Source organism: Pyxicephalus adspersus, chromosome 6, assembly GCF_032062135.1.
Source record: "Pyxicephalus adspersus chromosome 6, UCB_Pads_2.0, whole genome shotgun sequence".
Taxonomy (NCBI): Eukaryota; Metazoa; Chordata; class Amphibia; order Anura; family Pyxicephalidae; genus Pyxicephalus; species Pyxicephalus adspersus.
The window spans coordinates 73,532,286-73,559,673 of NC_092863.1; positions in this window are offsets into that span (position 1 = coordinate 73,532,286).

The window sequence follows — 27,388 nt, forward strand, 5'->3', positions numbered from 1 at the left end:
AGCGATCCCCACCCTCCCTCCCTGTTTATTGGGTTTTTTCATTTTCGGTAATTGTCATAGCAGCAGGGTGGGATTTTTGGTAATACGTCCATGTAGGGGTTAATGTTGAAGGGGGTAGGGCCTATCAGGGGGAGGGCTTGGATTCGTCAGTGGTGGTCCTGCACGACACTTGGTTGTTGTGGGGGCTAGGTGCAAAAAGGGGTTACCCGCTAAACTGTCCCTGAGGCGGCATAATCGCGGCTGGGGGCCTGGTTAGTGAGCGGAAGGTTTGGAAAAGTGTTTTACGTGGGGAGGAATAGTTACATGGACCTAAAAGAAAAAAGGACTGGCGTTAATGTTTGTGTTTAACGTTTCTGTAACGCGTTAATATGGAAAATTGTTATTATATTATGTTTAATAAATGAGCTGCTATGGCCGATTTAACCCAACGAATAGTGTGGTCTCTTTAATGGGAAGGTTGGGTTGGTTTGTGTAGATAGCAGTTCATGGCTTCCTATACTGTGCCCTAGTCATGTATTGTATGGTTAGAATCTCATTTGTGTATATGCATGTGAACTTGATTGCCTTAATTTTAATGCTAATATACCTGATGTGCACCCTAGGTTTAGGGGGATCTATGGTCATCGTACACTTATGGGTAATGCAATTATTTTAATGGAAGCCTTGTTTTACCTTTTCTTGATACATTTCCCTGATGAAGTTATGTTAAACTGCTCCATGTTTCCTGAGCTCTGCCTTATTGTTAACCTTGTATTGATGCTTCATGTTTTTTTTTTACATTTCTGTTCTTGTTTATCTATCTGTACTTTGTTTTTTTTTTTTTTAATGTTTAATAAAAACTTTAAAAGAACGCAGCAGCAGGAGTGTGCTTTGTGGCAGAGCTGTGCAGGATGGACAGAAACATGAATAATAATAGGCAGTTCCCAGAATAAACAAATTAAAGGACAATATTACCTCTGTATAATGTCTGTACAGTAATGTGAATCTCCAGACAGGGGCAGATGCTCCCACAAGTTTCAGCCTGAGACAAAAAGCTGGTGTAAGCCATTCCGTTTTTATTGGACAAAGTCTACAGATAGATATTTAAGGATAAAATGATAATTGTAATAGATGTCTCACCAATATTTAGCCTTCATTTCACACTCCTACATTCATTCTAGTATATTATTTGTGTGGTGGGGAGGAATCCATTCCTGTCTCAAAATTTCACCAGATATATTGAATTACAGATGCTGATGGTAAGTATTTATTACCCATTACATAGCATCTGTGTATTATATATATATATATATATATATATATATATATATATATATATATAAATATACACACACACGATTTCACAAGATTGATCAATGCACACAATTGTAATCAGGAAATCTGGACTCTAAAGTGGGGTATGGTTTGCAAAATTGTAAAAGTTGGCATGCAGACATCTTATTTTTCATTTTTGAGGTAGCAGGATTAGAAAAATAAAAAACTTTTATGTGCCAACATTTCCTGCACTGTTTCCAAGGCATAACATAGACTGAGCTAAAAAAAATGGTTGCAATTAAATTTTTTTTTTTTTTTTTTTTAATCCTGCCCCTTCAAAAAGACTCCTGTGAGTGCACCAGATAATACAGCTCTGTATACTATTACCCACTTTTAATTTGTACATATACAGTATGCCCGCACCTACCTTTCCAGACCCAATAAAGGTGCCATTGAAGCATTCTGATTGTAAAAGGAAGATGTAGGTGGAGATGATTTCTAGGTCCGCACAGAAAATATTTGTATGGCTTTGTAGGTAGTGGCAAACGCCTTGCAGTGACTTTTTTCTAGGCAAACATTTTTTAAAAATTAAAATACCTGTCGGGTTCAGATTAAATTTGATGGGTGGCTATGGGAAAGATTCCTTAAGTGTTCAGAAGAAAAGCCACAAATATGCAGTGTAGCAATAATTCAAGTAAAGAAAATTTACTGAGCTGATGTAATAAAAGCTCAATGAAGGAACATGAATATGAACAGCAATCAAAAAATTATGTAGAAATATTGAATTAATTTAGGTAAATAAACCCAGTAAATCAAATCAATAAAATCTATATGCTGTAATGAAATAAATCAACACTATTTAGTTTTAGTAAGGATTGCAATCCAAATCCATCATATTTATGTACCCAGGTAGTGTAGTCATCTATACACAATTAAAACTTGGCAAAGCTGGCTATGAAAGGTTATTAAATGCACATATTAAATGCACACTAAATATAGTTTGCTCTTTAGGAAACAAAATTGTACTTCTTGGTTTTATAATCCCGCAGGCAGTGTAAAGCAACCATAATTTGCGTATTATATATGATTCAAGAATTACAATAAATAAAAAATTATTTTCATATAAGGATTTAATAAAGCATCAAAATGTATCCACAATTCCCCCTGCATAAAGGAGAAACTATATAATTATAAATCAATTATAAACACGACTTAAACTATTATGTTCAACATGCTAAATCTGGTAAAGATGGCATGGTTATTCCAATACAGAGTAAACATCTGTTTCTATATTTACCCACACTAGGGATCATGTACACAGTTTATGAATCCATATTATCCTCTGTCTAGATTATCTGTCAAGAATCTTTTTGATATTCCCATGCTTTGGTGTACTAATCGTTTCAATTACCATTAAATGAAACCAGTGTTTTAAAGGGGCGAGATACATGCTAAAATTCACATTAGAATGCACATATCTGACTTTAGGATATTGAAATACATCTACAAGCTAAGCATTTTAATTTTTGAGAGTAGTGAAGGGAAAAATGGAGAAAAATGGTAGAGAGAAAATTCACCTAGAAGGCTGTCAACAGAATTTGTGTTGGTATCCCTAAAAGGTAGATTTCTTCTCACCTCATGTTATTTTAACAAAGGTAATATATCTCCTATCTGTAAGGCCCTGATCAGCACCAGTCCTCACCAGACACCAGTCCCCCAATCTAACACCACAGTCTTCACGTATAGCAAGCCCCCACTCAGGCTCGGGTGACTGGTTGCGTCTCCCAGCACTCGGTTGCCCCCAGGCCTTACTGCACAAGGGACGGTGTCAGAGGATAGGCTGGAAACAAGCCAGGAGCCCACAAATAAAGCAGTACCAAGATTCCAATAGAGCCAAGTCTAGCATACAGAGCAGAGGTCATACACAGAATATCTATCCACAAAACGAAGTACACAAGGGCAAAACACAAGCAGAGTTGGGGTCACAGGCAAAACGTTGGTCCAGGCTGCATACAAACGATAGGTCAGGAACAGGCAAGGTCGGCAACAGTAAAACAGACTAAAACACACACTTCAACACAGATTAGCCCAACTATACGCTACAACAAGCACTGGTGACTGGGAGAGGCTAAAAAAGTCCCAGCAGCAAATAGCAATACAAGACTGAGTCAGGAGCTGATCAGCCTTTAGAATCCCCTTCATCTGTGCACAGCCTAACAAGGGATGCTGTGGATGCCATAAATGGATCAGGCTGCACGGCTAAAGGGAAGCAGGGGCTGCTGCTATCTTACTATCTTAGTTCTCCTGGCTGCTGCAAATGACATTGCTGGACAGAACAGACAGTGTTTTATACCACGATGGTGCACAGCACGGAGTTGCCGGACAGATGGGAATCTCCTAAGACTATCACTTTCTATCCTGATGACAAAGGTTATGGTAGAAACTAAAGTTTTTGAGCCAATTTCTCAGCAAAGGAGTCGATGGTCAAAAATGACCCAATGAAGCACTTAAAATGTAATTGCTGAAGGACAGCTGGAAACACTGAGATGGCTGAAAAAAACTGAGAACAAAAAGTGCATAACGTAGGGCAGTAAAATAAAGGTAATCAATAGAAAGCTAACATAATGTCCTCATAATCACTCCTAGGTTGTCAAGGCAAAATGTATAGGGAAATGTTCCCCTTTGCCAAGTGACATATGATTATGCAGCCAATAAATAGTCAGTGAAAACTAGGTGAAGAAAATGTATTGGCAGGTAGTGTTAAAAGTAGGAAATTACAAGACAATTGGAGAGAACCAACTTAAGCTTTTCAACTCATGGGCCCTAATTTAATAAAGTTCTCCAAGGCAGGAGAGAATACACTTTCAGAAGTGAAGCTGGGTGATCAAGAAAACATGGAATGGATTTTTAAAAATCATTTGCTATGTGCTAGCAAATGTTTTGAATCCTGGACCAGATCCATTCCAGGTTTGTAGGATGACCCAGCTTCACTTCTGAAAGTGTATTCTCTCCAGCCTTGGAGAGCTTTCATAAATCAGGGCCAATGACTCAACACTGAAACACCTGTATAATGGGTTGTGGTTTCCTGATCTTGGCTTGGTTTTTTCCTACAATAATATTTTGTCACTGATGACCATGGTATTCAGAGTGGGAGCTTAATTCTTGGACATGGGCTCCCACTGAGCGCTGCTACTACCTGCATTATTATGAGTCCATTGGGGCTAATTTAATAAAGCTCTCGAAGGCTGGAGAGGATACGCTTTCATCATAGAAACTGGTTGATCCAGCAAACCTGGAAGGGATTTCTTAATAGTCATTTGTTATTTGTTAGCAAATGTTTTTAACACTGGACCAGATCCATTTTTGGTTTGTTGGATCATCCAACTTCACTGATGAAAGTGTATTCTCTCCAGCCTTGGAGAGTTTTCATAAATCAGGCCCATTATGTTTTCTTTTAAATCAGTTCCGATTATTTTACTGAACTTGGTTGGTGTGTGTTTTTCTCTGTTTCTATTAGTATTAGCTAGTAGGGAGGTTGTTCAGATTCGGTTGGTATAGAGAACATCAGAAATTCAGTTCTAATAGAACCAAAAATTTAGCCTGTTTAAGCTAACCTAGTTACTGCCTGTTGTGTAAAACTGCTCACAGCTTGAAAATGACTTTGTATGTATTTTATTTGTTGTGACCTTATGACCATAAAAGCCAACTTAGCAACCAAATGTACAAAAACAGTAATGTCAGTGGACCCCCAATTGTTGCTTGTCTTGGCACTCAAGCAGTTAGCAAGGTAAACTTTGGCAGCATTTGCTGAACATTAACCTCTGTTTCAGCTAACATTACTTGAATTAGGATATGTTTGAGCAACATAAATAGCTAGTCTTATGGGTAGATAATATAAAGATTTCTGTAACAGTGCAAACACACATTGGTGGCAGCCATGGTATCTGCTAATGCATTGTCTTTGTGGAACCAACCCCATCTGGTCAGCTTTTTATGCTACAAATAGGTTTGGTGATTTTATGATGTACTGTAACAAGAAAATTTCCAAGGTGTCTTTTCATTCATGTATGCATAGGTTTAATAGGCTAAAATATTGACACAGTATGGATTGTTGGGAACTTACTCTAAGAAGACATTGGTAGAGAAATTTTGGAGAAGATTGTCTACCTGCAAAATCCAAGCATAAATCTGATCAAGTTTTTTTTATTTTAGACCCTGCACAGGTTCCTAACAGCCTATTTATACCTGCAGGTGACCTGGGATCCACAATTTTAAATAATCATAGCCTTGTGAAGAGTTTTATGACTTATACAGCCAATATCATCAGTATGGGTGGCACTAGAGATGAGCATTTGCAATCTTTTTTACAGAAAAAAAAGTTTGTTGAAAGTTTAATTTTATTCATAAAGTTGCTTTAAATAATTAAAATACTGCTGATATATTCTTTATATATAATGTATTATTGGCAGGAATTCTAGACTAGTAAAGTAATTGTGCTATGAGCAGCAGAACTACCTCCGAACCCATTAGAAGTACCTTCTTGGGCTTACATACCTTTGGCTTGAGTGAACACCAGAGGAATAGTTCATAAAACAAACCTTTAAAAGCACATTAAATGACTAACTGGATCACAGCTAATATATTTACTATGGTATTTCAATGCAAAAGAGCATTATTTATTATTCCCTGAGTCTTCCATTAGAATTTGACCTATTAGTTGCTGCTGAATATAGGAATTATGCTCCGTCTTCTAAGCTATGCCTTACACGATTGTTTATATTGCTTTCATTGCAGGACAAATTTAGCCCTGGTAAGGAGCAAGGGATAAACAGCCACTGTGACACACAGGGAGAATGCAGCGTAATGTATTTATTTGGCAGAAAGATAGGATTGTAACTTACAAGTATTTACAGTATGTATCATGCATCACTATCACCGAACTTACAGGGGATCCTTTAAAATGGTGTGCTTGATATATATCTGCCATTATGTGTTTCCCCCTTGCCGTTTGCTGGTAAACATAATTCTCTCTGCCTGTATGCCGCTTTAGGAATGAGAATAGATCTTGATCTATAAGCCATTAACAGTGAAAGATATTTATTTCCTGTCAGAATGGGGAACTGTTAGACACGTGGAATATTCCTGTCCTGTCCTGTGATATATGTCATTGTAATCAGCTGCATGTATGCAGAAAAGTTTGTCACATAAACCTTTATTGTGGTTTGTAGAATAATACAATAATCTATTGTTTCTAGAATAAAACATCTTGTAAATTACATTGCATAGTGCAGACATAAATATTATATATAAAATATATAGTGAAACTCTAGCCTACTAGAAAAACGATATTATCTCAAAGTAAACCTTGCATGAAAATACAAGGTCCACATTGCTGTCTCCCACCCCTGAAAATTAGGAACCTAATTAAGATAACAAAAATAAAAAAACATCTTGGACTCAGCTTCCACCCAATAGGGAAATCACTGTTATTTTATTGTTTTCACAAAAAAGTTTACTATTCAATACAAGTAACAAATACTATCTGCCAATCTTTAAAATGCTGAGTGTGCTGATGCTGATAGCTATTATATAAATGTGCTTGCACCAGTAAAAGTGGCAGAATATAAAAAAGTAACATGTATTTAAAAACTGGTTATCATGAAAGAGTTCTTGTTAGCCGCTTTTCAACTTCAGGAATGGGCAATCTAGGTATACTATTATATAAGAAACAATACTATTACTTCTTTGCAAATTTCCCTGGTTCACCGTTTATAAAGAGTACCCTATTGGTTAAGTATGCTGTTAGTCAGAATAACATAATTATGGAGGCCATCTTTTATAGGAAAGAGTTTGAGGATATTCTTACTACTTACTGTTCTATATGAAAGAAAAGTAGATAAAAGTTTCCATAGTTGTATAGAAAGATTTCAATAACTAATACCATTAGGTTTAATTTGCATGAAGATAATAGGTCTGCTTTGCACGCAGACTTCAACTTCTAAGCCAAAGGTATCAAAAATAATCTGCTAGTCTTGGCTTCCTGCTCTGCAGCCTGCACATGGGTCTCAGGGGGTTGTATCTTGCTTCATGCTTCCTTTGATTGGTTTGAACCCTTCTTGTTGCTAGATGACAGGTGGCTTCTCCTTTTTTGGATGCCTCTGTGTTCCATTTGGCTTCATCTTCTGCTCACTCTGCATTAGCTGGGTGCCTAGCAATGGTCAGGTTCTATCTCTTCAGGCACAACATGGGATCTCCAGCCAGAAAGGACAGTTGACACTTCCGTGAAAGTCCTTCTTCCCTTCATGGGATTTATTGATGGTCCCCAGTGTTCTCATGGAAGTATCTTTTCATCCATTGGATAACTCATGTACAAGGCTCTGTTTTTGACTGTCTGATAGAGGGGTCCTGCATCCTTCTCCAGGGTTTCTTCCTAAGGTTTCTTAGAGGGGGTCCTGTGAGGTCAAGAGGACGGAGTTGACGCAGAAGTGCAATTTCATGAAGAGTTGCCAGGAAAGGAAATTATGGATAACTATGTTTACAATTTATGTATTTTATGTATACATAATAATACATACAAATAATAATCCTAATATTTACATAATAATATGTATATATTATATTATGTATACAATTTTCTGTATTTCTTACTAAAGCTAAGTAAATTTCACCTAAGTAGCTCAACAAGCAAAATTGTGGTTAAACTCCAATTTGAAATTAGAATCAATTTCACAAAAATGCTCCACTCATCATAAGACTATAAAATTCCTTCTAATTCCTTTAAATATTTTTTACAAGCTCTGCCATCACACGTACCAGTGAGCTGCAGAGCCGCAACTGTTGGAGGAAGTTAGTAAGGACCTGCAGACAGGTGACATAGTTTACCGCATTGAGGAGGCTGGGGGGGGGGATTAGCAACTATTGAACTTGCACTTCTTTTTGATGTTTTGTTCTTTTCCTGCCAGTGTTCAATCAGTGATATATATACTTAAACATAGTTAAAGCCTGTATCCTAGTATAACCTGGGCATCCAAGTCTTTCTGAACTGAATCATACTGGGCTGAGGGATTTTATATGTGACCTTTCCTATACCAGCTTCCACTGAGAAGGTCACGTTTTTTCCAACTTTCAGCAATATGGAGTCTAGTCACTCTTACAGTTTATTTTATCAATCTGAGCATTGCGATGTCAATCTGTGATTATCTGTTTCCTGATAGAAAGAAAGGGCAAGAGCAGATACCTTGTTAAAAAATAATAAAAATAATATGGGTGACCAGCAACCAAAGAATGGAAACTACAAAATAGCTCCAACAAATATTAAATATATCTTCCTGTACAGCCTGTACGATTTATTTTATTACAGATAAGGCATAGCTTAGATCAGAGGTTTCTATTTGTAGTATTATTTCTTTTATTGGTTCCTGTTATTGCTACATATTACTACATATCAGTTTTCAGAACAGTTTATGTATTGTATTACCTGTACTAGTTACTACTTTTCTCTGTTGTATCTATTGTTTTGTAAATAACTCCGAAAGAGCTTTAGGATATAATGCTATATACAAGATATATAGCATTATATCCTAAATAAAAAAATACTGTATATGCCTTCCTTATATAAATAATAATAAATGGGAGAGATAATGCCACCTTTTAGAGGGAAGTTAGCACATAGCAGCTCAAATAAGGTAAATTTAATTGTTTTATCTACTTGACAAAAAAAAATACCTGTTATATTCTAAAAAGTTGTTAAAAGGATCTACTAAATTTTGTTAGGTGCCCTTTAATCTGCAGTGTAGGTAACCCAAGAAAAATTATGTGACTTGTTTAGGTCCTCCAGGAAGGGAGTGGAGACCAGGGAAGGAGAGGAACAATGGTTGTTATTGGTGGATCTTGAAAAAGGAAGGAAAGTTTGACATCTCCTGACTTGCAAACTGCCCAGGCTATGTAGAAGAATACTCTTTCGTGGAGCAACGTGGTAGACTTGGCATGCCTAACCAGACTTTAAAACACTCCCTAAGGACCATTAATAGGACATGCAAGTGAAGAGGTGTGCACAGTTATGGCAAAGGTGGTGGTATATCATAGTGACTGTAAATAGAGCAATAACGTGCCTACCCTCATCATTCAATAGATCAAAAAACAACAAAGACAGAGATTTAAGCAGGGTTTTTCGGCACAAACGATGTATTCAACATATATTAACAAAATTAGTAATAGGGTTTGTACATTAAAAAATACCACTGTACACAACTAGTGGTCAGGTATAATCAACATACAATGTTTGATCATCAAAGCATCCAACAACATGCTTTGATGATCAAACATTGTATATGGTCAACAATATATAAGTTGATAGCTGTTATATGTCTAGTGAAAAAATCACTTTGTTTGTGGTTGAACCCCAAGGATAATAAGGTGGTTCAAACCAACCTTGGATTACTGTTTATTGTATTAACCTCCTTGCCGTTAAGCCCGACCTTCGTACGGGCTCAAAAAAGTTGCTCTTTTCGTTAAGCCCGAGATTTTCCATACATTAAAATCCCCACTTACCCAGGTAAGTGGGGATTTTAATGTAGGGAAAATCTCGGTCCCCAGGCGAGTGTACGCGCACACTCGAGTTCGGACCGCGATCGCTGACCGCGCGTACTTTCGCGCTTCCAGCGAGCGCGGATTTTATTGATAAATCAGGGGCAGTGTCTGTTATGTGGCCTACCTTTTCTGGGCTACATGACACTGTACATGAACACCTATTCCTAGAAGAACTTTTTACCAGGATGTAAAGATATAGGTTCCTGCACTGAGCCTGTGCTGGTTTCGGTGTGTTTGGAATTACAATGCTAAAAGGAGTATGTCATTTGCTGCTGAATGAGGAACTGAAACCTTTTATTTCAGGTGAAAATGTTGTACATGAGTTTATGGAATAAATAGACAATGGATGAGGTTCCCATGATAGGCAACTTTAATCTTGGCTTCAAAAACAACCTAATGCCCAGTGAGTGTTGGTAAATTAATTTCTATTAATTTCTTACAACTTATTATTATAGAATGAAAACCCTCAGCCCCAACCCTATGTCCTAGATGTGCCTCATCTTTATCCCCCAGTATATAAGCATGTAATGGAAATTAGAAGTAGACCTTGAAGCACACATTGGGCCTGATTTATTAAAGCTCTCCAAGACTGGAGAGGATACAATTTCATCAGTGAAGCTGGGCAATCCAGCAAACCTGGAATGGATTTCTTCAAAGAAATTTGCTATTTGTTAGCAAATGTTTTAAATCTTGGACCAGATATATTCCAGGTTTTCTGGATCACCCAGCTTCACTAATGAAAGTGTATCCTCTCCAGCCTTGGAGAGCTTAAATAAATCAGGCCCATTATGCAGGTGTATTCTCTAACTTTCAGGAAACTCTGATGAAAAATGCCATGCAGCCATAGATGAATTTCATGTAGACTGGGAGTGGCTGCAAACCGTTTGCATGAGATTAGTAGCACCGTGCTGCAACCAAAGAAAGAAACAAGATGAAAAGAAGTATTTTATTGTGAAGGCAATTGTTTATGACACATGGTGCCCTTTCAAACTAAATGTAACTCAGTAAGGGTTTACATCTAAAGTACATTTAGTAAATATTCCAAGTATGTCTATTGTTTACAGTTTAGCTGTTTAGATAATCCCCATAGCTTTTACTAAGGCTTTCATAAAAGAAAATATAATAAGAAACATTTCTTTGCAATATATTGTGTTCTTTGCTTCAACCATGGGATATATAAATCCTTGGCTATACTATGTTATATTTGACCCTTTACCCACTATTATTTGCAAATAAAATCTGCATTTTTACTGCATGTAATGGAACACAACAATAAAACATTCCCTCTATTATGTTGTCAATAATTAATGTAACAGAACATATCTATATGACAAAAGCACATATATATGATATATTCACATCCCTTAAGAAAGAACAGTCATAGCCATCAGACCAGGGTTTTCTCATTTTCTAAACACTACAGTAACCAAATTCATTGGCTCTGATATAGTTACAGCTCACAGTGAAGAAGGTCTGTGAGCCATCTATTTTTCTCTGACCATTAGGCTTTATGTAGCTTCTCTACTTTGCTCTGGAATTATGTCCCCATTGCGTTTTGGAACTTGTTTCAGTATTAGTTTGACATTTGCCAGCCTTTACTATTAGGTATTCTGTATTCTACTTCACTGCCTTTACTACCCCTTACCGCTGTATTTTATCTTTCTGCCAGTAGAACTCCTGCTGGATTATGTTCTACAACACGGAACTTTTCCAAGAGCTACTCAACCTGAACCATTAAAGTAATCTGCCTAATGCCAGTATAGAAAAAGGCAACATAAAAAAATAAATGTCACTTAACATACCGTATTTGTTTGTGATACATAACATTTTCTGTTTAACAGTGATATTATATTTTGGGGGAATAGATTTGCATTTTCAAATGTTGCTTTCATGCTTGCACTACAGCATATTGCTGAAACAGGCATTGGCAAAGCTTTCTTAAACTTCATCGTATTTTTCCATGTAATATTCCAAATAGAGATTTGCAATAACTAGAGTATCTCCCCTTTAGTTTACAGATATAATACATAAAATAAACAATTAAGATATTTTATGTTATGTTGTTTTGTGTGTATGTGTGCATGTTTGTAATATTTGGATGGCCTTTTTGTCATTTATTATACGTTTTATAGGAAGGACCTTTTTGGTTGGGACATTTAGCTGGTTCCATAACTTGAATTGTCTCATCTCATTCTTTTTTAAATTGCTATGTATTTGGAGCTTTAAATGACTCTAGTACTATCACAGAGCACTACTAGCATGTTAGAATTAGACATTAGAAAAAAACATCTTTGAATTTCTCAGATGCATATATGTAATCATAAACAGAGCTGTTAATCATGTCTTAGCTTACCCACTCATGCAATCAGGGTGTAATGAGAGCTTTGAAGGGCTTCTTCACTCTTTTCAGCAAACTTTGTATGCAAGAAATGGGAAGTAGAGACACGAGCACTTACAGCTTGTCTACATTCAGAACCTGCGGCATCTGTGAGAGAAGAGTCTAAGAATGAGCACTGGGAACCATTGAGATTTTGCAAGGCAATTGAGAGAGCATTGAAACACGTAAGCTGTTTTTCCACTGAACATTCAGTGTTATGTCTCCTAACACATGCAGTGTGTACGGTTACCAGTGGAGACTTTTACAGCTAGCTGCCTACTTGCAGACATTAGCAAAAGAATCTCTTTTCTCAGAGTTGGATACATAAGCAAGTTCTGCTTAATGTTTTTAAAGGACAATTGTAGTCGGAAAAATAAGTTAGCTGGTTAAATACCAAAAAAGATTGGAGCAGAATCAGGCAACTAGTATTTTTAGAAGGAGGCCAGAAGTGGCAACCAACCACATGGCATCTGTACGTCTGTTCAGCTGCTCTGTAACCGACTACCCTGGCTAAGCCTAGCAGAGTGCTTAACTTACCCTAACTTACCCTACTGACTCACTCCCTGAAAGAATGAAGTGGGCTCACTTTACATTATGCTATTCCATATGATGTTTTGCTGCATACAAGATAATGTTTGCTGCAATAACACAGAAATTTAATCATAAATGGGCTACCAATACACAGCAAGAAAAGAAGACCTGCACCCTATGATATATATGTGGTACACCACAATGCTTGGCACATTTGTTGTGGTATGTTGCAGTCTGTTACCACCCACTGTACTTGTGCCACCACAATGCACCACAGAACACCTTTATTGATTCAGTAAAATGCACATTACAGCATTGTATAAAGGTGTCTTAAAGACTCACTATAATTTCAAATAACTTAGCCCTAATGAGTAGTGCTGGTCGAATATCTCACTATTTGATTCGACAGCTATTCTATCCAATAGGGAGATATTGTTCGGGTGATAGAATGTCGAATTCAAACACCATTTAAGTCAATGGTGGGAGAATTTAGGTTATTTTTAGGGACTGTGAAAAACTGCAAGAGCAATCAGATTGCTCTTGCAGCCCTTTACTAGTTGTAAGTGTTCTTGGATAGAGCTTCTCTATCCAGGAATAGGGATAGTGCTCCCGGATTGGCTGGGGAAAGCTTTCCTCAGCCAATCAGAGAGCACTAGAGGTTTTTTATTGGGGAGATTTGTCCCTATTTAACCTCTAGTGCTGCGGATCGTACACTGTTCTCAATAAATGCAGCCAGCCACAGCTGCATTAATTGAGAAGATCCCCGGCACTAGAGGCTAAATGGGGACATGTCTCCCCATTCATTCACCTCTAGTGCTCTGTGATTGGCTGGGGAAAGGAAAATCCTGATGACGCTTGAGCTGTCATCAGGGTTTACCTTTCCTCTGTGGCTGCATTTATTGAGAACAGTGTATGCAGCACTAGAGGTTAAATGTCTTTGTTATCCATAATACAATTACCTTTATCCTAACTAATGTAGTATAAAGTCAGCAGTTACAAGAAGGTAATGTTTATGAATAGCTAATGTGGTTGTATCTATAACACCTCAGTAGCCATTCTGTGGGACTGGTTTTGTTGAAGTGTATTCATAGTCAAAACTTTTTTGGAAGCTGTGGATAGAGAGGGTAAGCATTAAAACTCCTACCAATTAAAATTTTGTTGTCTGAGCACCAATGGGGAAATTTCCTTTTACTTTTTGTCCCAAAAAGTCAGTAGGAAATTAGAGGATATCTGCCAAAGTCAGGAGAATTCCCATCATAGTTAATTGTCCCAGGACGTTGGAAGATTTCCCCTTTCCTCCTGTTTTGGGGGGGTAATTTTAAAATGTTGAATTTTTCCTTACTTTATTTCTAAAGGACAATAGTCACCTAGACTAATAGAAGATGAATCTCCCTAAAGGGGCAAAGACAGCAGTAAAAACTTGACTTCACGTATAGTTACACACACAGAGACATTCTTAGAGTATATCTGCATGTCCGTAGAAAGTTTTTCAGTGGAGCTTTAATGCTGAATAAGCATGCATTGATTTTTCAGTTTCATTGACTGTTAAATCAATAGTATCTTGTAAAACAATTGTTCACAACAGTAGCAATTGTAATTTTGCCTATATCAATCAGATCATTAGCTGTTACTTGAAATCAATTGGTTTGTGCAGCTTGAGGTTGAACAAATAGTTCTTAAATTGAGCCATAGTCAATTAAAATGAGACTATCACAAAAAAAAAATCTCTTACGTTTAATGGGAATATCATTTGCCTACTTTCAAAAATAGGGATGAAAAACAACTAACTTCAACAAACTCAAAAAAACTCAAACAAATGGATAATTGTGTAGCAGACATAACTTCTCCTGCTAAGTTGTTTCTGTGTTTGAGACTGGCATTTATTATGGTAATATTTTGCCTTCCATAGTCCCCACTTTCCCCCACTCATCAAATGCTAATACAGTTACTAAATAAAACCTTTCGGTATTAATTGCATACCTGATTAGATTCAGTGACATCTTCAGTAAGTCTCCACAATGCAAGAAAATTTTGAACTCACCTTTATTACGGGCCTCAAAAATCAAAGGGTTTAATCAAAGGGACGAGCCACTTTATTTGTATGTATGCTAAATTCAGCTTTAGGTATTGAGCTTTGCAGACAAGAGAGATGTTTCAACAGGACACCTAACGAAACTTATGGTCCTATCCCTAAATTTTCTTCACAGTCAGAGCAGACAAAGAGGAATGTGACAGTGATGTTCTTCAAACCATTGGTGTTACCTATTACTATTCTATAAACTCCAGACAGCTGCTTTTTATTACTACTTTTAATCCATGGGCTTTAATCCCAGCATATGACTCGTTGCTGATGTCACATATTATTTTATTTAATTTTATTATAAATATTAAACAGTATTTTTTTAGTGCCAAAATATTACGCAGGGCTGTTTGGTATAAATATTCCATTACCCTTTTTGAACCTAGGTTTGCACCTAGGTGAAACTATTCAAGTTTTTCTTGCAACCTAAAATCCCTGATGTTTGACCAGCAAACTATGATGACAGTGAACATATTTTAGAATCTTCATCTGAACTATCCTTTTATATTATGGAAGTGAAGTTAGGGTTGCTACATCAAGTGCTTTTTAAAGTTGCACATATTTAATAAATTACATTATATTTTATTGGTTGTAAGAATCTTACTTGAAAGCTGCCCTTTAAAGAAACTTCTTTAGTTTCCTAGGCAATATTTTATACTTACCAAACTAAAATATAAACAAAATATTTTTTATATTTGGAAATGTTTTGTCCTGAACATAATACTGTATAGATTATGCCTTTTCCTGCTCTAATTATATTCTAAAATATTCAGAATCATAGCTGAACAACCTTGATTTCTTCATTGAGTTTACAAAAGTGTATGTAATATTTCCATTCTTCTGTATAACTCATCTCAGCGGAGTACTGAAACAAACAAGCAAGAAAACTGCAGCATAATATGAACAATTGATTAGTCTACAGAATACAATAGAGCCTGCAGTCAGCTTGTGTTTTGTGAACATATAAAATAACAAAGGTCTGGATTCTTGAGCAGGTGATTTAAGTTGAATGTTTTTTTGTATTTTGCTTTTGTCATTTAATGTTTTTCAGTGTTTAGAAGGGGCAAAGCTGGCGATTAGCAGTAGGTCCAAATACTAATTTTGAAGAAAATAACGTTTTGCCTAAAGGAGGATTATTAAGGATGAGCGAGCGAAATTTTAAAATTCGATACCGCGGCAAATCGGGACCGTTCCTGCTTACCGAACATGTAAGCGAGTACGGCCTGTGTAAATTTGGCCATTGAGATCAAATTTTTTGGCTCCGCTCCCCTGATTGCTCTTGCAGCCTTGTAGTATGTGTTCTTGGATAGAGATTCTTTATCAAAGAACACAGGAGTCCCGTGGCTGTGCTCATCATGAATGAATGCAGCCATCGTAATCATCCTGTGATGATTCCCACAACTGCATTCATTGATAAGTACAGCCGCAGGACTCACACTGACAGGAGGAGTACCGCGGCTGTGTACATGAATGCAACCGCGGTACTCCTCCTGCCTCCAGTTTTTTTTTTTTTATTGCAGAAGCGATATCACATGTTGCTTTTTACTTTTTTAAATGTTCCGCTTCATTTTAAGAGCAAGTGCCCATCATAACCAATTTAAAAGCACAAAATACTTCACTTATAAAAAAGGGGACAAATACCTGGCTGAGCCCATGTGATTTTTTTTTTTTTAAATAATAACTATTACATTTATTGTTGTTTCTATTAAATAATGTTTTCAATGCTAGCAGTGTTGGACACCTTTTCTGCCCTAGGTTTATACTCGAGTCAATATAGTTTTCTACTTTGGTTTATATTCAGACCGGTTTACATTCAACTATACATGCTAATGGTGTAAATAAAATAAAACATGTAAAAAAAGTACAACTTTTGGGGCTTTTGGGACACCCCTATCTCGTGTAGCATATTCGGGTAAACTGTTATTCAAACCCATCTAGCCATCGTTACCCATAAATTTAGAACAATGTTTTATCCTGTAAAAAGAAAGGAATAATCACATATATAATTCAGCTTATTTAAAATATATTGGGGTACATAATGTATTGCAAAAAGAATGCTAAAAAACATAATTTACTTACAATTTATTTACAGCACAAAACAATAATTCTCCACCTTCACTGGTTGTTTTAAATTGCACATTAAATTTGTATAAAGGTTAAGGTAACTGAAGGTAACAAATGATAGCTTTTAAAGGAAAGAAAATCAAAGAGAATATTACACAATTTTGTTATAGTATATTTTCTGCTGAATTTGCAGTGTATGCCAGAGTAATTAAGTTTTTATTAAAAAGTGATAACCCTGCAAGGAAATTTCTGAAATGACAGATGGACCAGGTAGAAGAGAGATACCTATGAAGGTATAAATTGAAAAAGTTATTGAAGTGATAATTTATTACATGTAATAGAATACTTTTCATAGAAATAATTATACAAAGCATATCAAATGCTATCATAGAATTTGCTCTTCACTGTAAATATGTATTTGCATCTATATATTTATATTTAATCCTATACTTTATTATTTATAAATAATTTCAAATTATGTATCTTCTGGGGATTAGAGTAATTAGATTTCTAAGGCATTGAAGAACTGCAATATAGGTTCACTGTTTTATTCAAATGTGTTAGGCTCATGAAAGTGGTCACATAGATTACACAAAACAAAGTGTATTCCGTAACACATTGGTATAACTGAAGTGATGACCTAATTTTCATTTTGGGAACATAGGGTAGCCTGGTTGTGTTTGTGTATGCCGTATTTATTGAAAGAAGGAGATTTTCCATCCCTTATTGTCTTATAGATACAGCAGTAAGTGAGAAAAAAATCTCTCAAAGGTGAGGTCAATCCCCTCTTAAACTTCCAATGGGAAAGTGTCCTATTCTTTCCGTTCCCGTTCAGGTGACAACTCACAGATTTACTGAGTGTCATCATGCCTTCAAAATTTCAAAGGCTTTAAGAAGAGAGGTTGTGCATGCCTATGAGTCTGGCAAATTGTTGGTAAATAACTGAATCTGGCAGGACTGTTAAATTAACCCAATACTTTCACTGTAAAGAAAAAAAATAGGGCAAATAATTTGTATGACCGCTAATCTGTCCATATTTGGCCAGTCCAGCTGACTGTTTGGGGTTACAAAAAGTCCTCAAGAAACCCAAGCCTTGGTGTTTCAGTAAGTATACTATAATAAATACAAAATACACAACCAAGGAAAGGCTCAAATAGAAGAACTGGAGGATTGTGGACCAGCATCCTAGTCGTAATTTAAATCCTATTGCAATGTTGCAGAGGATTTCAATGGGCAGTTAATGGAAGAAAACTCACAAAAACACCTTTAAGTGGAACTAAACCAAAAAATAAAAAAAATCACACTTACCTTTAATCCCGCAGATTCTTGGATCATGCTGGACCTTTCCTTGATTTGGTCCCGTGCCGTCCTGGAATTCATCTTCATCCCAAGCACCAGGCGGCAACATCTTTAGTCTTCTTCCTTCTGCGCAGGTGCGAGATCGGATGATGTAGCCTGCTGTAAAGGGGGAGTGCCGATCTTACTGCCCATGCATGAGACTCTCCATCTGCCCAGACTGCCCATGCGGTCTCTCCATCTACCCTTTCATGCAAAGTAAAACATTGAGTTTAGGTTTGTTTAACTGTAGAAATTTTGCATTGAGCACTGATCAAAAAATTAAACTAGGTGCCTGCAAGTAGTAATTTCTGCTGAATGAAATACTAATACCAATTTATGGGGTCACCTATTTACTTTTTCCACAGTTCACCATTACATCCATCAATATTTTTGTTGAATGCATAAACAAAATGCAGATTTTCTATGTGTTTTTATTTGTACCTTTATCTGAATGAAGATTTTATTTAAAATTAAAGACATTGAATGTCAATTATTTCTTTGTGGGGTACATACATTTTCACATGGCTGTGCACTATAATATCAATATTGATGAGTGGTAAACTCAAGAGAATAATCTTTGCACTCTGGACAGAAATTCAAACATCAAAACGTGCCTAAGGATGGTATAGTTCAATGATGTAGCATATATCCCTCAAAATCTCAAAATATAGTCTAGAAGGCACTGAATGATGGGTTTTTGAAATTTCTACATCAATAATAGTCTAAATCAATTTTTTTCATTTGAATAATTCTTAATAAAAATTGTTTTCACATATCGCAACTGAGCCAACATTTTGGTGTTACATTGATGAAAAAAGTTACATGATTTTCACGTGTTTAATATAACAAACAACAATCTACAAAAATACAAAAACAGATATATCTTACACCCATAAAAACTTCAACTTGGATGTTTAAAATTACTGCTACAGGTAATAATAGTACCCCACAGGTGGAGACGCGTTTCGCAGAAGTAAGTTTAATGGCTATATATTTTCTATGAATATGCAAACATGCATGTGGTGTTAAGGTGAAGGGTGACTTTAATATAAATATGAGTAGTTGTAACTGGTTTGATTTTTGTCAACAGTTTTATGCCCTCATCTTTGTTAACCAACTTTCTGAGTACTTTGATCTGATGAAGCAGACATTGTTCTGCCAAATGCAGAAACTCTGTTGCCATGTGTGAAAATATTTTTAATGGCGAATTGTTCAAATAAAAAAAAAATTATTTTAACAAAATATTGATGTAGATATTTCTAAAACCTAAATTTAGTGCCTTCTTGGCTATTTTCTAAAGAAATGCAAAGCTTCAAACACCACTTGTTCAATTATTGTAAGTTTAGGAGGGCCTGTGATACTAAACGACACTTGGTCTGCCACCCCAACATCACAATACTTATTGTTTACATGCAAAGATCCAGCCAAAGATTGTTTCTGTAGAGTGAGTTTATGTTCATAAACATTTATATAATTGGACATTAGCATGCAAATGTATTCTATATTGTTATTATCGTAGTCTTCAGTGGCATCACCAAGGAGGTTCAGACCTCAACTGCTGACACCCTCTGGGAATAACTCTAAATCTAACACTACTCTAAAGTTCTAATGTAAATAACTGTATATAAATAAATATACTGATAAACAATTAGTAAAAAATTGGAGGTGGACAATACTGCAAAGCTTATATGAGTAAGGAAAAAGTTTGAGCTTGGTGCCAACAAACTAGATACACGTTTTCCTGTGGAGTTTGTACACTTTGTGTTTTTACTATCTGTTCATGACAGTTCATCAGTACTTCATGTTATGTGTAATTGACTGTGATGAGTTGAAAATGTCAATGCACAAGCAAGCTCTAACCGCTGCAAAAAATTGACATGGACACCAGGCACAGAAGGGATGTGTACAAAAAGCACAGAGGTTCTAAAATTCTAGTTTTCCTTATATTGTCAACAATAACAAATTTAGAGAGAATATTTTAGAATATGAGAAAAAGGCAAGGTCCAAATTGCATAGGACCAGTTAAATTGTCCTTCTGGTTCCTAGAAATAGTCATACCCCCCAGCAGTAAGTTCATCTTATTACTGAGTCCATGTAAATAAACAATATCTGGAATTCAATGCCTGAGGGCTATAGTGTAAATGGTTCACTGATGAGAACAGAGCAGAGATAGATTACAACTTTTACAGATGCCAAAGATGCTTTGTTGAATAGAGAGAAGTACCCAGCAGGGCTCTAATGGCTACATGTTTATGTTGTTAGTTTTTATCTATCACAGTAAACCTTCAAAACCCTGCTGTAAACAATCTTCTCAGGGCAGGAAAATGTGCTCCTTATACAGATGACTATCAATATGTTTGCAGGAGTTTTAACATTGGCGTCATTGATGCTAATGAGCGAAGGTTTTTTTACATTAGGAATTAGCTTCAAATGGAAAACAAAATAACACAAATACATGTTATAGTAAATAAAACTGTTTTGATGTATTGCCTTGTAAACAGTTGGTATGACAAAATGACAATTATTTCAAGTAAATACTGAAAAAGGATACTTTGTCTTGTCATAACTACATTTTTATGTACTTCTTCATATTTCTGTTGTACTAAATTTGCACATCAGTGTACAAAATTTCGCATGATGAATGAAGACGGTCACTTGGTCAGAATCCAAGTATAGGTGAGTGGATTGGTTAATGTAATATGTACTCAATTAGCTAGCAGATAATTACCTAAACTCATTATTTAGGTGGGGAAAGTAATCCACTCCTTTCTGAAGTGGTAAAAAAAGACTTTCTAGCAAATATTAAAAGGGAGGTGTAAACCCAGAGCAGGTGTTTTCTGACTATTAGTATTCAAACTTTTTGACATCTTATTCATAATTTATTGGGAGCCAATGGAAACCCTGCTTTTATTGACTGAGAAAAGTAGTAGGGGGTTATGGGAACATAACATACATAACAAAGATTTACTAGGCTTACTTTTTGAATATGTATGAATAATATAAAAAGAGAGGAAATCTAACCTATAATACTTGTGTGGTCATCAAAAATTGTCAAGTGGCTGTAGGTTGAGGGTATATGGAGCTGGAGTACTGCAGAGTGCACCTACAAATACATGAACAGGAGGTAATAAAGGGGTTCCCTGGAGAAACCGCTACCGTGATGCCTGGGGGACTTTGATAATCCCTGTGATGTCATTGCATCAGGTCAACATTATTAAAATTCAGTCAGAGGCATGCTCTGGACATGCGAAAAGAGATTTATTGTTTTTTCCCAGTGATCAGCTTTAACCCGATCAATTAAAACATTTTTGTATATTAGGTTTATACAGCTTAGGATCCTTGGTCATAGTGGACCTTTACACTAAGCTTTGCATCCCATCTCTATGGCCATGAAAAACATTCCTAACTTGATTGTACTAAAACAAATATATATATATATATAATTAAAATTATAATTATTAAATATTTATAGAATATTTATATAAAATATATAAATATATATTATAATTATTTGTGATACTGAGTTCCTGCAAGTGGAAGATCACTGTGGGATTATCGAGTCTCAAATGTTAGCTGTATTAATTTGTTAATTAATTAATTAGTTAGTTAGTTAGTTAGTTAATTAATTAATTTGTTAGATGTATTAATAAAGGGTTTAATTGGTCCCACTTAATAAAGATTAGACCTGAATTATTTTTCTTTTGAAATTGTAGTTTTTATTAAAATTTAAAAAATAATAAAATAAAACAAAATAACAAAAACAAGGAACATACAATTGGGGATAAAGGTAACAAAGAAATAACTGAAAGGGAGGGTTTACTTGGTAGTTGCAATGAACAGAATGATAACGGATGATAGTAACAAATAGAAACAATGCAACAACAAAGCTAATCGTATTTGTATAAAATGTATAAAAGAAAAATAACATGAGTAATCAATACCATGCTGAAATATCAGTAGTTTCTTTAGCCATAACCATAAACAGGCCGGAATAGAAAGTGACAATTTGGCAGGGGAAAGAGTGGGTAAAGCCAGAGCAAACAAGGTTTCTAGGTACAACATTTTAGATTGAGATATGTGAGAAATAGGTATCCAGTCTTCCCATATTCTCTCTAATTTTCCAGTTTAGTGTTTAACAAAGCAGTGAGGTATTCCATCAAGCAAACATCTTGAATGTACTTGTACAAATCTTCTATAGCAGCAGGAGGGAGGGTGGATTTACAATTTGTAGCAATAGGTGTTCGTGCTGCAATTAAAATATGAGAGATCAATTTGCGGGTGTATTTAGGCAGGCTAGTGAGAGGAAGCCCCAGAAGATGGGAAAGTGGATCCCGGAATAGTTGGTGATGGAGTAACCTCTTGAATTGGTAGATCAACCCTATCCCATTAACCCCGGATTAGGGAGAAAAACATGAAGCCTCTATGTATACCACAACACCAACATGTGGGATCCGAACTAGGGAATAGACGGTGAATTACCTCTGGGGTATGATACCAAGACCTGAATTATTTTCATTGAAACCCATTTATAGATACAACTGTATATTTCCTAGTGAAGTTTGCATCTGTTTTCAGGGGGAAGTGCAAATGAAATAGTAGATATATATGAGATATGAGCAATAAACCAGAGTTTAGAGAATTAGTATACGTAATGTGTATTACCATTATTCCCATTATACTTTCTCCAGCATTGAAAGGAGAGAACCTTGTAAGATTTAACAAATGTATTATTGTTCCTATTTTTTATAATGAAATTATCTGCATAAGATCCAAAAGCCAAGAAATGGAAACTAAGAAACTGCACTTTCCATTCTGCACTGTATAGTGTAAATCTGCATCTGCTTATTCTTCATGTCCAACCTGTAAACATATTGTGGCTAACCCAAGCTAACAGAAATGAGAATTTGTAAACCGGAGAAACTCTTCAGCTCCATAGATTTTATTGTGTAGGCAGATCAATGCCCACCATACTATGATCCATGGTATTTCTTTTTATTTTCTTTTGTACCAGAACTATAACTGTTCCTCAGAATATTCCCAAGGCCTATTAGGCACTCATACAGGTTAAGTTGCTGAGAAAGGGCATACAGTCTTTTGTTGAGCTTAGCAGTATGGATAGGTGGCAAGCTGGGAGATTCAGAAAGATATTAAAGTAAAGCCAAAGACAATTGAATTTTGTTGATCCAACACTTAGAAGTAGTAGTGTGATTTTGCCATTTATATGCTAACAAACAAGACAGATTTCAGGAGGCACTTACAGGGAATTGCAGGCAGTTAGGAGATGTGAAGCCATGCTGCTTACTGTTAACTTGCAGACAAGAATCAGAATAACAAGTGGTATGTGAAGGATGACGTTCACACATTAGGGAAAAGCTGTATTTTTGTTGGTAATAAACATGTATTGGATGGTAGTCTAAGTATGGAAAAAATCATATTTAATTAAAAAAAATTAGAGCATCTGATTTTGTCTAGCTGAAATTACCTGTCTGCAAGTTAATGTCATTGATATTTACTGTGTGATTCTGACTGGAAATATCAACAACTCCTCCTTGAAATGTATTCTCCCTGGAGCTTAGCTAAGTGCTTGCAGCTGATCTGTTAAGGTGTTTTGGCATCTTAGAAGGTTATATGCTAAGTTTGGCTTTATCATTATAGAAATTCATTATCTGCTTCTTTACTGCAATGGCAGCCTCAAAACATAACTACCATAATAGGGTGTTAAAAGAAAAAAGTTAACTTATACTTTAATATTTCAGGTTAAGTCTATTTGTTAATTTCCATTTCACTATGAAGGGCAAAGACCACAATCAATACAAACTATGAATGCCTTTAATTGTAGGGACAGATTGTGGCACAGGAGAAGCAGAGATATCAAGATAATAGGTCAATTGTATTGCTGGGATGTGCTTTTGTGTATATATGTACCGTAAGATTGATGTTGGAATAGCCTAAAGAAACAAAATTTGGACATGGATCTTATTGGATTCAGTTTTGTTCATTGGAAGACATTCTGACATTAATGTAAGGTAATATATCTGCTGATTCTCCTGAGGGTACTACCAATTCCTTGTAATAGGAGACTTACATGGCCTGAGGAGGAGCAGTTCTTTTCAACTTATTGTTCCCTTCCTTATCCCCCCAACTCCCTTCGTTCCCCTGCTCTCCAAAATTTAAAGAAAATAATTTCTACTTCCAACTTGCCATAAACCATGAACAGTCACATACATTAGATGGTTACAGTGCTTTTCTCCATCCCACTTTAATTATGCATATTTTCTCTTTTTTCTCTCTTCTCTCAATTTTACTGAAATTTTTTGCTCGTTTTCTAATTCCACATCGTACTGTGCTATGGCACAACATGTTGTAATTGCCTTTCTTGCATTTTGTACAATGGCATTTTAGCTGTGAATAAAAATTAGAATGTTTAAAAAGAGCAGTGGGTCGATACAAGTTAGTCAACAATGGCAATTCTAGTAAATTTGGCCTTGGCAACCAGGTAATAATGACCTGTCTTGACAACAGGGCAAACTTGCACTGGATTCCACCATACCTTGTACCAATTTATCCAAACATTCATTATGATTCGCATATTTTACTGGGCTCCATTCTTTTCTGTTTTTTGACACCAAAACAGGGATATCTAACCAGTTCAGTTTTATGTGTGTTTACAGCTGTGTTATACAAATAAAATAAATATTCCTTACCCACAAGCTACTTTTAAAAAGATATAGTCATCACATATGAAGTTAAGTTACGTTTTCAGGTTAGGTAAAAAGTCAAAACTGCATATTGATCAACAGTTATGGTGCAACTAAAACCATGTGTAAAGGTCAACTTTCTAAGTGAAAGTTTAGCGTCTCTGTCTTACCATCTTCCAATTTTCAAACCTCCCAATTGGCCTGTCAGCTCAAGTGGTCAGATGCTAGACATGACAGATGGCGAGGGTCAGGGTCAAACTCAACATGTACATGTAAATAGATAATTGTGTATCATTTTAGCTGCCTAGATCTGCTGATTGTGAGGTCATTAGGTTTTTAAAGAATGTTGCCACCATTGATGCATTTTTCCATCATTCATTAGTACAACCTGACAATACCTGTAACAATCTACCATAATCTAGTTCTGTTCATTGCTTTACATTACTATACTTTGTATTGCACATTACAGGTACTGCACTTCATACGCCTTTATATATTTTTTGATAGCCTGGTATGGGGGTGGTGATGCCATTTCTAGAGTGTGCCGCTTGTAGAAAGATAAATTTAGGATTCAATTTCGAGGCCTATAGGGAACCAAGTAAAATGGTATTAAAACAAATGTCACCTTTAACCCATAATAACCTGTTATCACTTGGCAAATAGTACAGGACCATTACCAGATTTCCAAGGTTGGCCCATCTTCAAGGATTATAGAGATGGCACATATACACATTGGTATTGAATCTGTTTGACAAAAAATGATTACATGTACAGTATGATATGGAAGTGAAATTTTTTTCATACAAAACACAATTCAGTAATTGCATTATTATCATCATTATTTATTAAATCTTATAGCTGTTTATAAAAGTAATCATTAGGCAAGTACTTCCAGGTGCATATAACTCAATCCGGCTGCTGCTGCTGGCCAGGATTTCCATTGACAGTCCCAGGTTGTGAAGATTTTCTCTTAGAGTTCTTTTCTCCTTCTAAGTTTAGAGTAATTGCAGCACAAAATGCTGCTTTGCAAATGTTAATGTCTCTTAAAGGCATTTCAAGTAAATATTTATAGAAGATCAGTATTTTATTTGCTAAAAAGAGTGTATTGTAAACTGTAACTGGAGACATAGTGGTTCGCAGTTTTGAAGTACAGTAAAGTGTCTTTTTGGCTAAGATTTATTATTTTTTATTGGTTTGGCTAAAAAAAATATATCTGGGAAGAATTCATAATTTTTCCATGTAGCAGCTACATATTTCATACTGAGCACCCCCAAAAGAATGTTGACTCTAAAGAAAACTGGTCAGCAATGAGCTTTTCCAAAAATCTAAACCTTTTATTTTCATTTGGTATATTACTGTACTAACCCCCCCCCTCCCCTTTTAGGAAGAGTTGAATGTTCTATAACTCACTTGTATTCTTTCCCTTTAAGATCAGTGTTATCTCACTGTCACATTGCCAGCCAGAGACCTAAGGTAGGCATGTTACCTTTTGACTATGGTATTAAGAAAAGTCTTTAGATCTCTTAAAGAAATCCTGACAACACATTCATAATATGACTATTTATTAAGCATCCCCCTAGGCACTGGCTTAGGAACCCTCTGCCTTACTGCTCAATGTTGTCCCTATTCACAATCTATACATGTAGTGTAGCAACAGCAACTTACCCGCCAGTCTGAAAAGTAGCCAACCTGATACTGCTGCTTTCAGATTTTTGTCCACTTTCTAGATCAGTGTTTCTCAACATTTTTAACATGGGGGAACCACTTAAAATAATCTTCAGGTCTTCAGGGAACCATATAATTATTTTATCCATGGCCAAAAGCACATTAGTGGGAAGAATACCTCACATATTACTGGCCAGTGGAAAGGCTGCCACCTTTACAGATAGCCAAAAAGTTAATTGCTATCTATTAAACTGAGCTAAGAGTCACAAACTGCTTTTTGCTCAAGGAACCCCTAACAACCCCTGGATGAACCCTGGTTGGAAAACAAATGTTGATGTTAAAAATCAATGTGCATATAACGTCATGTGTCTCTTCTGAAGTAACCATAGTACTTTTTCAATGGAGTGTTTTTTTTTTTTTTCTTCCTAAAACCTGAATCCAACCAAAACTTCCTGGATTGGAAAAAGTAAATACAATATGCATATCAATTAATAATAATTTTTGTGATCCTGTGGAGGATTTCATCTCACTCGGTCATTATGACAGCAGGTTCAGCTGTTAATTTTTGTGTCGTTTTCCATCACTTCCTATGCTAACACAACATTCCTATCATAGGTCCACAGACCACAGTAAAATAACTGAACTCTAAACTACAATATATTTTTTTAATATGAGGTTCAATTTGGGGATTGACAAGGGGTTCAACCCAAAACCAGTACCTTGGGTCTCAGGATAAATATATCAGAATTTTACTGTGAATAGGATACATAGGAACTATATTGCACTGCTTGG